The sequence below is a fragment of the Pinus tabuliformis genome, chromosome 8 (genome assembly GCF_031772625.1).
Source record: "Pinus tabuliformis cultivar Carrire ecotype Pingquan chromosome 8, CPIR1, whole genome shotgun sequence".
NCBI lineage: Eukaryota > Viridiplantae > Streptophyta > Pinopsida > Pinales > Pinaceae > Pinus > Pinus tabuliformis.
Window position 1 is genome coordinate 268,709,736 of NC_142294.1, and position 11,400 is coordinate 268,721,135.

Below are 11,400 nucleotides of genomic sequence, written 5' to 3' on the forward strand. Positions count from 1 at the left end.
TTCTGCAATTTATAATTATTTCGGGTCTGAGTGCTCAGGTCTTTTCCCTCTTTGAGAGGTTTTCCCTACGATATACGATTAGTAACTTGTCACCAATCCCATATCAGAAACTATCCCCGTTTCTTGAATTGACTACAGGTTTTGCTAATTTATGGTAGCGTGCATTACCATTGGCCGATGGTCTACGTGCTTGACCGAGAGTCCTCGTTGCTCCGCGTTGATCACAAATTGCAACTATTATGAGCTTATCTTTGATAAGCTTGATCTTTATAATACTTTGAAACTTTGGCATGAATTTTACAAAGTTCATGAAAACTTAGAGAGTGTTCTAGGATCCAATTCAGATCACGGCCTTCCCACTGAAAAGGATTTTGGACCATAGAAAGTTGGTTTTTAAGCATCGATCAAGTGAGGGTACAAATTCCTCTCTTGCCCAATTTCTATCCATTTCCGACTGCTTGGTTTTGAACCTTTGAGCCCAATCCTGAGGTACTCAACATTCCTCCGCTTGTAGTTCTCACCTTCTTGTCCAGAAATATACCTTTCTACAATTCATTGCGATATTCAGGCAACAGATCATCAATAGAAGGCAATTGACTCTGCTCTTCAGGATCTTCAATCAATGAAGGTTCAAACGGTCTCAAGATTTCTGCATTAACAACTAAGTAAATGCACATGTAAGCTAGTAAATCAACGCGAAAGGCATTCTCACCAATTTTATCAAGTATCTTGAAAGGTCCATACCTTACTAACTTTAGCTTCTTACCTTCACCTTGCATTCTGTCTTTGCTGATATACAACTAGACTTGATCACCAATTTGGAAACTATGCTCAATCTAATGCTCATCATGCCTTGCATTTTGAATCTCTTTTCCAGCTGTTCATGTACTGCCTGGTGAATCTCTTGGATTTGTTCAATGAACTTGGTTGCCTTGTCCAAATCACTGTGTCCATCAATGGTTATGTATTTAACAAAGACAAAATGCAAGGGAGACCTTGGTGTGAAACCAAAATAGGTCTCAAAAGGATATCTCTGTGTAGAAGAATGTTTAGCATGGTTGTAAGCATGCTGCACATAACATAAATGTTCATCCTAGAGCTTGGGATGCTTGTTGCAATAGCCTCTACGCAATTGGATCACTGTCGTATTGACCACTTCTGTTTGGCCATCTATTTGTGGATGAAAGGCTATGCGCTTCTTCAATCTGGTGTCCATCAATTCCCATAGACTCGACCCAAACTTCCCAACAAATCAGGAGTCTCGATCAGATATAATGCAAGTGGGTAATCCAAAATGAATGCATACATGCTGAAAGAAAAACTTTGTTGTTTGTTCAGCTATAATCTGCTTGTTACAAGGTATTAAAATACACATTTTGTTTAACCTATCCATAATAACATATAAACAGTCATGACCTTTTCTAGATTTAGGTAGTCCCCCAACAAAGTCCATGGAAACACTTTCCCAAGGATGAGAAGGAACTAGTAGTGGAGTGTACAAGCCTAGTTTTCTATTGCTGGGCTTGCTTTTAGCACACATAGCACACCCTCTTACATATCTAGAAACTCTCTCATTCATTTTTGGCTAATAACAAAATCTTTGCAGTTGTGCAACTATTTTACTTACACCAAAGTGACCTGATATTAGAGAAGTGTGTGCTTCATGAATTATCTTTACTCTTATAGATTGTGGAATGTATAACTTTCCAAAATGATACAAGATTTGGTCCTTAACATGATAATCCAATTCTTCTACTTGTTTTCCATGACTTAAAGTTGCATATACATCTTTAAAATCCATATCTTTAGCATATTGTTCAATGTAGCTTTCATGCAATACTGAATTATGCTTAAGTATAGTAGATGCATTTATGATTGGTCTAGACAACATATCTGCAACTTTATTATATATGCCCTTTTTATATCTAATGACAAGATGAAACTGTTATAGAAAACGCATCCACCTATAGCGTCTTGATTGTTGCAACTTAGTTTGGGAGTGTAAATATTGAAGTGGTTGATGATTAGTATGTATAACTATCTCGTTTCCCATTAAATAATTTTTCCACTTTTTCACACTCTATACTAATGCATACAATTCCTTATCATATGTCGGATAATTAACTACTGCAGAATTAAATGTCTCATAATGATAACATATGGGTTTATCGTGTTGCATCAATATTGTTCCCATGGCATAGTCATTGCATCTATTTCAATCTCAAATGGTCTTTGAAGATCGGGCAATGCTAGTATTGGTGTTGTACTAATCTTTTCTTTTAATGTGTCTAAGGCTTTTTGTTGTTTGCCTCCCCACTGAAATACCTTATTCAATCCTGTTAAAGCATGGAAGGGAGCTGCAATCAAGGAAAAGTTAGCAATAAACCTTCCCAAGTATTGTGCTACTCCTAGGAAGCTTCTAACTTCCATAGCAGATTTGGGTTTAGGCTAGTTTACAATGACTGCAACCTTATAGGGATCTATCTTCAATTCACTAGCCCCTATAATATGACCCAAATAATTCAAAGATGGTTTGCCAAATTCACATTTTGATAGCTTAACATAGATATTTTCTCTTTTCAAAACATCTAGAGTCTGCTTGACATGCTTCAAATGTTCTTCCCATGCTTTACTAAATATAAGAATGTCATCTAAATATACAATGAAAAAATCATCAATAAAAGGCCTGAGTACATCATTCATTACTCTCATGAAAGTAGCGGGAGGATTAGTTAAGCCAAAAGGCATAACTAACCACTCATACAATCCCTGATTTGTTTTGAAAGCAGTCTTTCATGCATCTTGCTCTACAACTGTGACTTGATGGTAGCCACTATGCAAGTCCAACTTGGAAAAGTAAGCAGCTTCTTTCAAATGATCTAGTAGATCATCTATGCTAGGAAGGGGATAACCATTTTTTATCGTTATCTTATTCAGTGCTCAGTAATCAATGCACATTCTCCATGAGCCATCTTTCTTTCTCACTAAGACAATTGGAGACCCACATTGTGATGTCCTAGGTCTTATGAACCCTTTCTCAAGTAGCTCCTATACCTACTTCTTTATTTCTGCATTCTCTAAATCGGACAACCTGTAAATTCTGATGTTAGGCAATGGAGCATCTTGCTACAAATTAATATCATGTACTATTTCCTTTTGGGGTGGCAGAATTTCAGGTTCTTGAAATAGTATATCATATTCTGAAACAACTTTTTCTAAATCATCTTTTTGTTTAGCATTACAACCCTCAAATGTACTGGTTTTATCAGGTTTCTTTTCCTTTACAACCATCAGTAAAAATTGTTTGCATGAATTTCCAATTCCTTTCATCTACCCTGAGTTTATGAGAGTATAATTATTCTTGAGTTTATGAGCTCTTACAATATATTCTATTCCATCTTTAACGAGTTGATACTTGTTTTCAGCTTTATAGAAAATAGCTTTCCTATCATACAAGTAAGGATTTCCTAAAACAATTCCACTTATATCTAAAGGAACTATATCTAACTCAAACTCATCTACAAATGCTGACCCAAAAGAAAGCCTATGTTTACATTGTCTAGTCATTTGTAGCTTTTCTTTATCACATAAAAAAACTAATGGATATGGCTTCTTGTGAGATGTGGTTAGTATTCCCAGCTTCTTTACAATTGCTTTAGAAATTAAATTTAGTTGTGAGCCACTATCAGACAAAGTATCAATCTTTTGATGCTTGGAAATAACTCGAATATGAAAAAGCTCATGTATTTTCCTCTCATTTTCTTCATTATCAGTAGATTATGCATAATTACTAGTAGATGATTCATAATTTTTACCTTTTATACCTGTGGCTGTGATTGTTGTTTCATCTCCTGAGTCTGACCCCAAATCTTTTTGTATAGCTGCAACAGTCTTCTTCTTTGTGCCATCGAACTTGTTGAGTCTCAGCTCCGAATGCAGAAGCCAGCAGTGTTCATCATCATGCCCATCCTTCTTGTAGTGAGTGCATGAAGGCTTGGTATTTTGTACAACATTTGTCTTCCTCTCTTTCCATTTTTGTTTTCTCTTTTCCTTATTCTTACTTGCAATGGGTTTTGATGTTCTCCCAACTTCTGGGTTCACATTCTTGCCTCTAGCCTCTAGATGTGTAGCCTGAACAGATACCTTATCTATGCTAGTGGGATTAAACATGAGAATGGTGTGCTTTAAATAGATGTGTAGACCACCTATATACTTCAACAGAGTTTCAGGTGACTCTAAAGAAATTACTATAATCAAAGCACTTTTTCTAAATTCTTGAGTGTAGCCCTATACACTTTGCCATTTTAATTGTCGAAGAGCTTGCCAGCTCATCATGGCTTGCAGCATATAAGCTAGTGGATAGAATTGGTTTTTAGTTGCAGAAACAAATTCACTCCAGACAGAAAGAATTTTTCCATGCTTCATCATGTCAGCTTGTGTTCTGCCTTCCCACCATACCAAGGCAGTGCCTCCAAGGCATAGGCTGGCCAGCTGAATCTTACTTTTGTCTGAATCAATGATATACACCCTGCAATACACATCAATCTGTTTAATCCAATTATCCAGCTTCTCTACATTCAACTCTCCATCATATATCGACAAATCAAATTTAACATCTAATTTAATCAAAGATGTTTTCTTTTTATTTTCAGGGCTATTAGGAGGTGTGGGAAGCTTTTCTTCTTTCCCTTTTCCTTTAGAATGGTCATGGAGGAGAGATTCTTCCACTCCTTTATCTTGTTTGGAGTTTGATGAATCTTCCTCTATACCTTTCTTAAATTCTATATACATTTCTTCTACCATGGCTCTCATGGTCATGAAACTATCCATGAACTAGGAGTCTGATTCCAAGGGACTTTCTTCTGCCATTTTCCTCTTAGGATAGACTCTTCCAATTTCTGGGTTAGCTTCAACCAACTCTCCTTCTCGTAATTTGAGCTTTGTCCTAGTTAGGTTTCAACAACAAAATCCAGCACAACCTTGTCTAACCTTAGTAACCTAGAGCTTGGATACCACTTGATCCATAATTGATCTAAGACAAATAAATAAGGTATTATAGACTCATGTGCATGGATGTGCCTATGTTATTTTACGCAATGGATCAATAAGATTGCGAAATACATAGGCACTGAAATAGTTAGAGAAAACATAACAGGCAAACATATAAACACAACAAGTTTAATAAGGAGTTCACCCAATACTCCTAGGCTACGTCTCCCAGTCTAGCCTTCAGTGGTGGCATCTCTATTACTTTTTCAAGGCAGAGTTTTTACAATAGTGAGCTCAATTTGAGTCTCACTCAAATATATAAATCAGCAAGACTGTACTTGGATCCACCATGTCTCTAGAGTACATAGACTCTCCTTACTGAATCTCGACCTCTACTGGTCACAATGGTATGAGTCCAATATAAGACTCAATACATGACAAGCATATACAGAGGAGTTCGCTTGAACCTCTCAAGCCCTTTCTAGATTACACAAACTCTCTGACTCTCTCTGACTCTATCTCAATGCTACCTTTGCTTCTGCAGGTCAGCTCGACTTCTTCTCTCTGTTCTCTGCTCTTAGCTTTCTTAACTCACTTACTACTTTACTGCTTCCTTTAACTTGCTTACTGCTTTCTCTATCAGTTCGTGGCTTTAAAGCCAATCTGCTTTCTGACTGTTCGTTTCTGCTTCCCGGCTCTCTGGTTCTCCTGCCTCTATCCATTTGAATCCATCTGTTCTGCGTAATCATCACTGTATAACACCTCACAAGGAGGTGTCCACCTGTTTCATAATGAATTGAGTGTCAGTTCTCTTGGACGTTTTCAAAACGACCATCTATTCCGTTAACTCCAAGAATGCCCACGAAACACATCCTTCTGTCAATGCATCGTCCATGTCGGACTTCAAATCCTATACAACTATATCTATTTACCTTGTCAGGTCCAGTCATCCATCGAAACGCATCTCTCCCGTTTATCTGGGAGCCCCAGATCCTACGGTCATTATTCATATCGGGCGGGTAAGTAACATTATGTTTACCCATCTGATGTGAACAATTTTCTCTCTCTTTCGCTAGATGCATGGTACCCATTGTGTTGCATTGGGTGGAACTCAATTGAAACCACTTACCACTCGAAGCCCTTCCGCTTTTCTGCCAGTTTTTTTGGGACTCGTTTCTGATGGAATTGAAATAGTACTTTTCCGCAATTTATAATTATTACGGGTTTGGGCGCTTGGGGCTTTTTCTTCTTTAATGGGTTTTCCTTGCAACTTGTCGCTAATCACATATCAGAAACTACCCCCATTTCTTGAATTGACTCCTAGTTTTGCTAATTTGTGGTAGCGTGCATTAGCATGGGCTGATGGTCTGCGCGCTTGATCAAGGGTCCTGTTGCTCCGCGTTGATCACAAATTGCAACTGTTATGAGGTTATATCTGATAAGCTTGATCTTTATAAGACTTTGAAACTTTGGCATCAATTTTACAAAGTTCATGAAAACTTAGAGAGTGTTGTAGGATCCAATTTGGATCAATATTGGTACATCTCCCATTAATGAATATGACACTCAAGGACTACTAGATATGGAATTCCCCACTTTATTCCCTACAGGTGATGTTGATTAGTTGCATCTTGATATTTGCAATATTGAGATGCATGGATATGGTTTGGATCTATTGAAATTTTATGCTTAAATTTTTGGAAGCCATCCTCAGTTTCGATATTTCTTGTTGAATATGATTATGTGCAATCATAATTTGGGAACAATATATTTCTTTTCAAAGAAATATATACATGGAAATGTGACTACAATTGTTCGGGAGTTGCGTCAGCAACTTTTTGATCTACCAAATAATAAGTTGGATGAGAAATTAATGCATTTTGAATATTCTCTTAGGGGTACAAGGACTTATTGGACAAAGTGTATCTCTAAACTAAATGAAATAATCAACCAGTTAGGTTTCCCTACTTTGTTTTTTACATTGAGTGCGGTTGACACAAAGTGGCATGATTTGCATAGTCTTATGCCTTTAAACAACGATTGTCATCGAAAAGGTGATCATGACAAAAAAATTCAAAATGTTATCTAGTATCAGCATATAATTTCTTTGTACATGCATCAAAGATTCAATATCTTCTGTGAAATAGTCTTGCAGTGATATCTTGGTGCTAAAGACTTTTGGTATAGGTTTGTTGTCATTCCTTTTCGATGAATTTTTAACGATTTGAAGCAAAAATTATATTCTTATGATTGGTTATTATTTGTTGACTGCATGTTTTTAATTTTGTCATGTACAAGTGGCAACATAGAGGTTGAGCTCACTTCCACAGATTCTTGTGGTTTCCTGAAGCATCAAATATGGAAACATTGGATTGGTCGAATGCCATTGTTTCCAGTGCCACAAAGAGCTACTTTGAAAAATATGTTATAGCCTGGAATCTGAGTGAGATACATCGTCAAAATGGCATGATCCCTCAAACTCTAAATGATGATTCATTCATTTGGAATACTTAGAAATTATTTTCTTATAATCTTGAAGAATATTGTGAGCATTTAGTGAACCGTTTCCAAATGCATATGAAATGCAGAGTTGATTCTTGTTTAGATAAAAAATGGTTTGTCCTTGCATGTCTCTATCATGCTCTATGGGATGTTTGTGTAGAGTCAACATTGTGCATAGATGAAAAATGGAAAATAAGTATGAACTAACATGAAATGATCACTGCTTAAATGTTCACAATGCTGGTGTTTGAACAATGTGGTAAGCAAGTGTTGATTGTTAGGCCATTCTTTCTCGACATCAAGTTTTGAAGTATTTTACAAACTATGCTTTAAAGACAAAGAGAAGATCAAAAATTTATCGTGAAATGTTGACTAGATTTATTGGTGAAAGTGGGTTTGAGGCTCCTACATTATCTGCGTATAGAAGGTTCCATTCTAAAATGCTTGTTAAGCGTGACATTGGAGCCCAAGAAATGTGCCATTTGTTTCTAAAGTTGAATATTATTGTATGTAGTTGCAAATTCTTCTCATTGAATGTCAGGAATAAAGTGTACCAAAGGCTTGCATTGAATTTTGCTGAATTTGTTTTCCAAAAACAATTTCATTCAAGTTTATATAAACTGAACCGTTGTTTTGGAACATTTTTGATTGATAGAAACAACAAGGTCATCGAGTTTTGAGGTGAAGCGTAAGTACGAGAAATCAAGGCCACAAGATAACCATGTTATAATTCTTGTTTTCCTTGGTTTTATGGCATTCTTTATGAAGGATCGAAAGATTTTGAAATGTTTTTTTTGGAGTTTCTTTTATATAAGATGTTTCGTGACATTGGTTCAGATATCGGGTTGTCTACGTAAAGTATTGTTAATAATTGGAGGAATTGGATATATAGTGTGTGGCATGTTGACCGAGGCCATTTTCCAACTGATGGAAATGAAAAGGACGTGGAGTTGCTGTTACATGAAGAAAATGTTGACAAATATTTAGAAGAGTGGCAGGTTTTTTCATGGTAAGTTCCTCCAAGCTATGTAAACATTTCAAACCTTGTTAACCTTGGTAGAAGGGAGTTTAATATTAATTATAATTGGAAAGAAATGATGGTCTCAAATGTATTTTTAGAACAAGCGGTCAATTTTATAAAATATGCGGAGTCTGCAGGTGTTGTCAATTGCAGCTTTATTAGGGACACAAATTTGTCACCTTCCTCTCTATCAGAAAAACAATTAGCTTCTTTTGAAAAAAAAACTTCAACACTCTTTCAATGGTGGAAATGATGGTGCTTTGAAAATGATTATTCAAGGTACTACTAGAACTTGGAAGTCTTCTCTCATTGACTTTGTTTCTCATCCTCTTTCTAGTTCAACAACATAAGGTAAAAGTCCTTTATTATTTCTTGCTCCAACTGATACTATTGCTTTTAACATACGTGGAAAAAAGATACATTATGCTTTAAAAAATCCTATAAAATATATGAAGCCACTGTGTGGGAAGTATTTGGTAGTGTTTCAAGGAAAAAATGGGGCATGTTCAATATATATTGGTTGATGAAATGAGATTTATAGGTCCAAGGCTATTCATACAAATATATTCCCATTTGCAAGAAGCCTTTCCTAAAAAAAGGATTGTCCTATTCATGGTAGGTCCATCATTCTTGTGGGTGACCTTGGCTAGCTGCCTCCTATTAGGGATAAACCCTTGTATTCATGTAGAACAGCTAGGAAAGTTTTGTGGGAAAGCTTCAAAATTGTTGTCACTCTGGACAAAATTCATAGGTAGCAAGGAGATGATCCGAGACAAGTTTCTTTTCACAATATTTTAACCAATATTAGAAATGCAAATCCTTTTCTTGTTGATTGGGATCTTCTTATCATGCATGTGAATAGTTACTTGGATCAACAAGAAATGTGTTTGTTTGATTCTTTTGTTCACTTATTTGCAACGAATAATTTAGTCAATTTGCACAATCAAAATATACTTAAGTCGTTAAATTCTCCTATTGTAAGATGTGTTGCAGAATAGAGTAGAAGAGCATAAACACGTGGTATTCATGATGTTATGTTGGAGCGTGAACTATTGCGATGTCATCGAGAGTGCATGATGTTAACATGTAATTGTGTGTTGAAGATGGCCTGGTTAATGGTGCACTTGGATATATTGAAAATATTTTCTCTGCGCGCCTAGCTCAAAGCGGCCACAACTTCCACCATTTTCTACAGTTATGTTTGAAAATTATTGTGGTCTTACATTTGATAAGGAGTGTCCAATTCTTATATTGATTTCACCTGTTGTTAGGGGGGGATATTGTTTTCGGGAAAAGTGTCTATTCAGAACGACCCTATCCCACAGGGTTGTGACAGTGACCTCAGAAACAAACAAGGAAAACTACTCTTGTATTCTTCTTTACAAACTATAAACGAAGATGATTAAGATGAACCGACCTGTGTCTTGCGCTAGTTGTTCGATCCAATCTATCCTCTCTTTGCCAGCTTCCACCGATCTGCTCCCTCACTTGCCCAGCGTCACCAAGTTCCTGCAAGTTCACAGAAGAGAGAAACTACACAAAGACATAGATTTATGTTCATAAAAAGCTTAGGATCAGATTTAAGCTAAACATACAAATATAACACACATCAGATATACAAGCATGTAGGAGAAACTCAAGTAGTTTTATTGATAAAACAAGAAGATCCAGGAGGAGTTACAACCGATGAGTTCTGATCCAGCATCAGCCTCCCAGCATAGAATCCCTTCTTCACCTCCAGCAAAGCATAAATCACCCAATACTATGATGTCAATCACAAAACCAACAGCAATTCTCTGCAATGTACAAAATTCCAGCCTCTGGATCTCTTGTTTAGGGATCCATATATAGATGTATGCAAAGAGGATGAGTCAGCTCATGAGTTGATTAGTGGCTTCTCTCTGTCAGTTCTTGCTTCCACTTGGAGACTGAGAGCCTCTTACTCATCACTGGTCGAATTCAGTGAGGCAAGTGTCATTGGAGAGGATTCTGGAAGCTTCCATTGTCTCTCCACCTCGCGGAATGACTCTGCCACTTGTCATTTCCCGCTCAACGCACCCTGGTAGTGCATTCAAGTGCGTTGCAACGCACCTAGCCAGTGTATTTGGGTGCTTTGCAACGCAGCCAACTAGTGGAGCATCTGAATTGATCCTGATTTGACTAGTTTTGAGCAGTTTCTGGTGGAGAACTTCTGGGAGAAGCTGTAATTTGTTGACCTTGTTTCTTTAGGAGCTGGAACAACATCTTTAGGGACTTAGGATCCCTTGGTTTATGGAAATTTCATGCTTATAGCTGTAAGGCACAAAAATGTCTATAACAGTTGCCCCCTAAAGTATGAGGCCGTTTATCGGGTGAAATGCTTTATTAGGAGGATCCGAAGTTCTTCTGATGCTGGGGAGGAGACCTGTAATGAGATACAATACAATACATTATTTTCATACTGTTTTCATGATCTAGCTGAGGCAGGCATTCCCATGCTCAGCTTTATAAATTCATTTTCATGTACATAGGATAGACAATCGTCTGATGGTAGACTGATGATTCTGGTGAAGTCATCATCCTTTTGGTAGGATGATTATCTATGCTGCAATGCTGTACATTTCAATGTCTTTGTTTTTCCTGAATATATATATCGCAGCCCGGATGGATGAAACTAGATCCGGGGTCTTCAATCTCGTCCGATCTTCACTCTAAGTACAAGTCGATCCATGTGAGAAATGTTTTGAAGTCGAACATGAAAAGACATCGCTTGATTACCAGTCAATGATGTAAACTGTTAACAAGCGCGAGAGGAATCACCGATAATGATAATGACCCTCAAGGTACTGCAGTACAATTCACATGGTGTGAATAAAGGACTTCGCATCGAACACCACGCAAAATCTTTT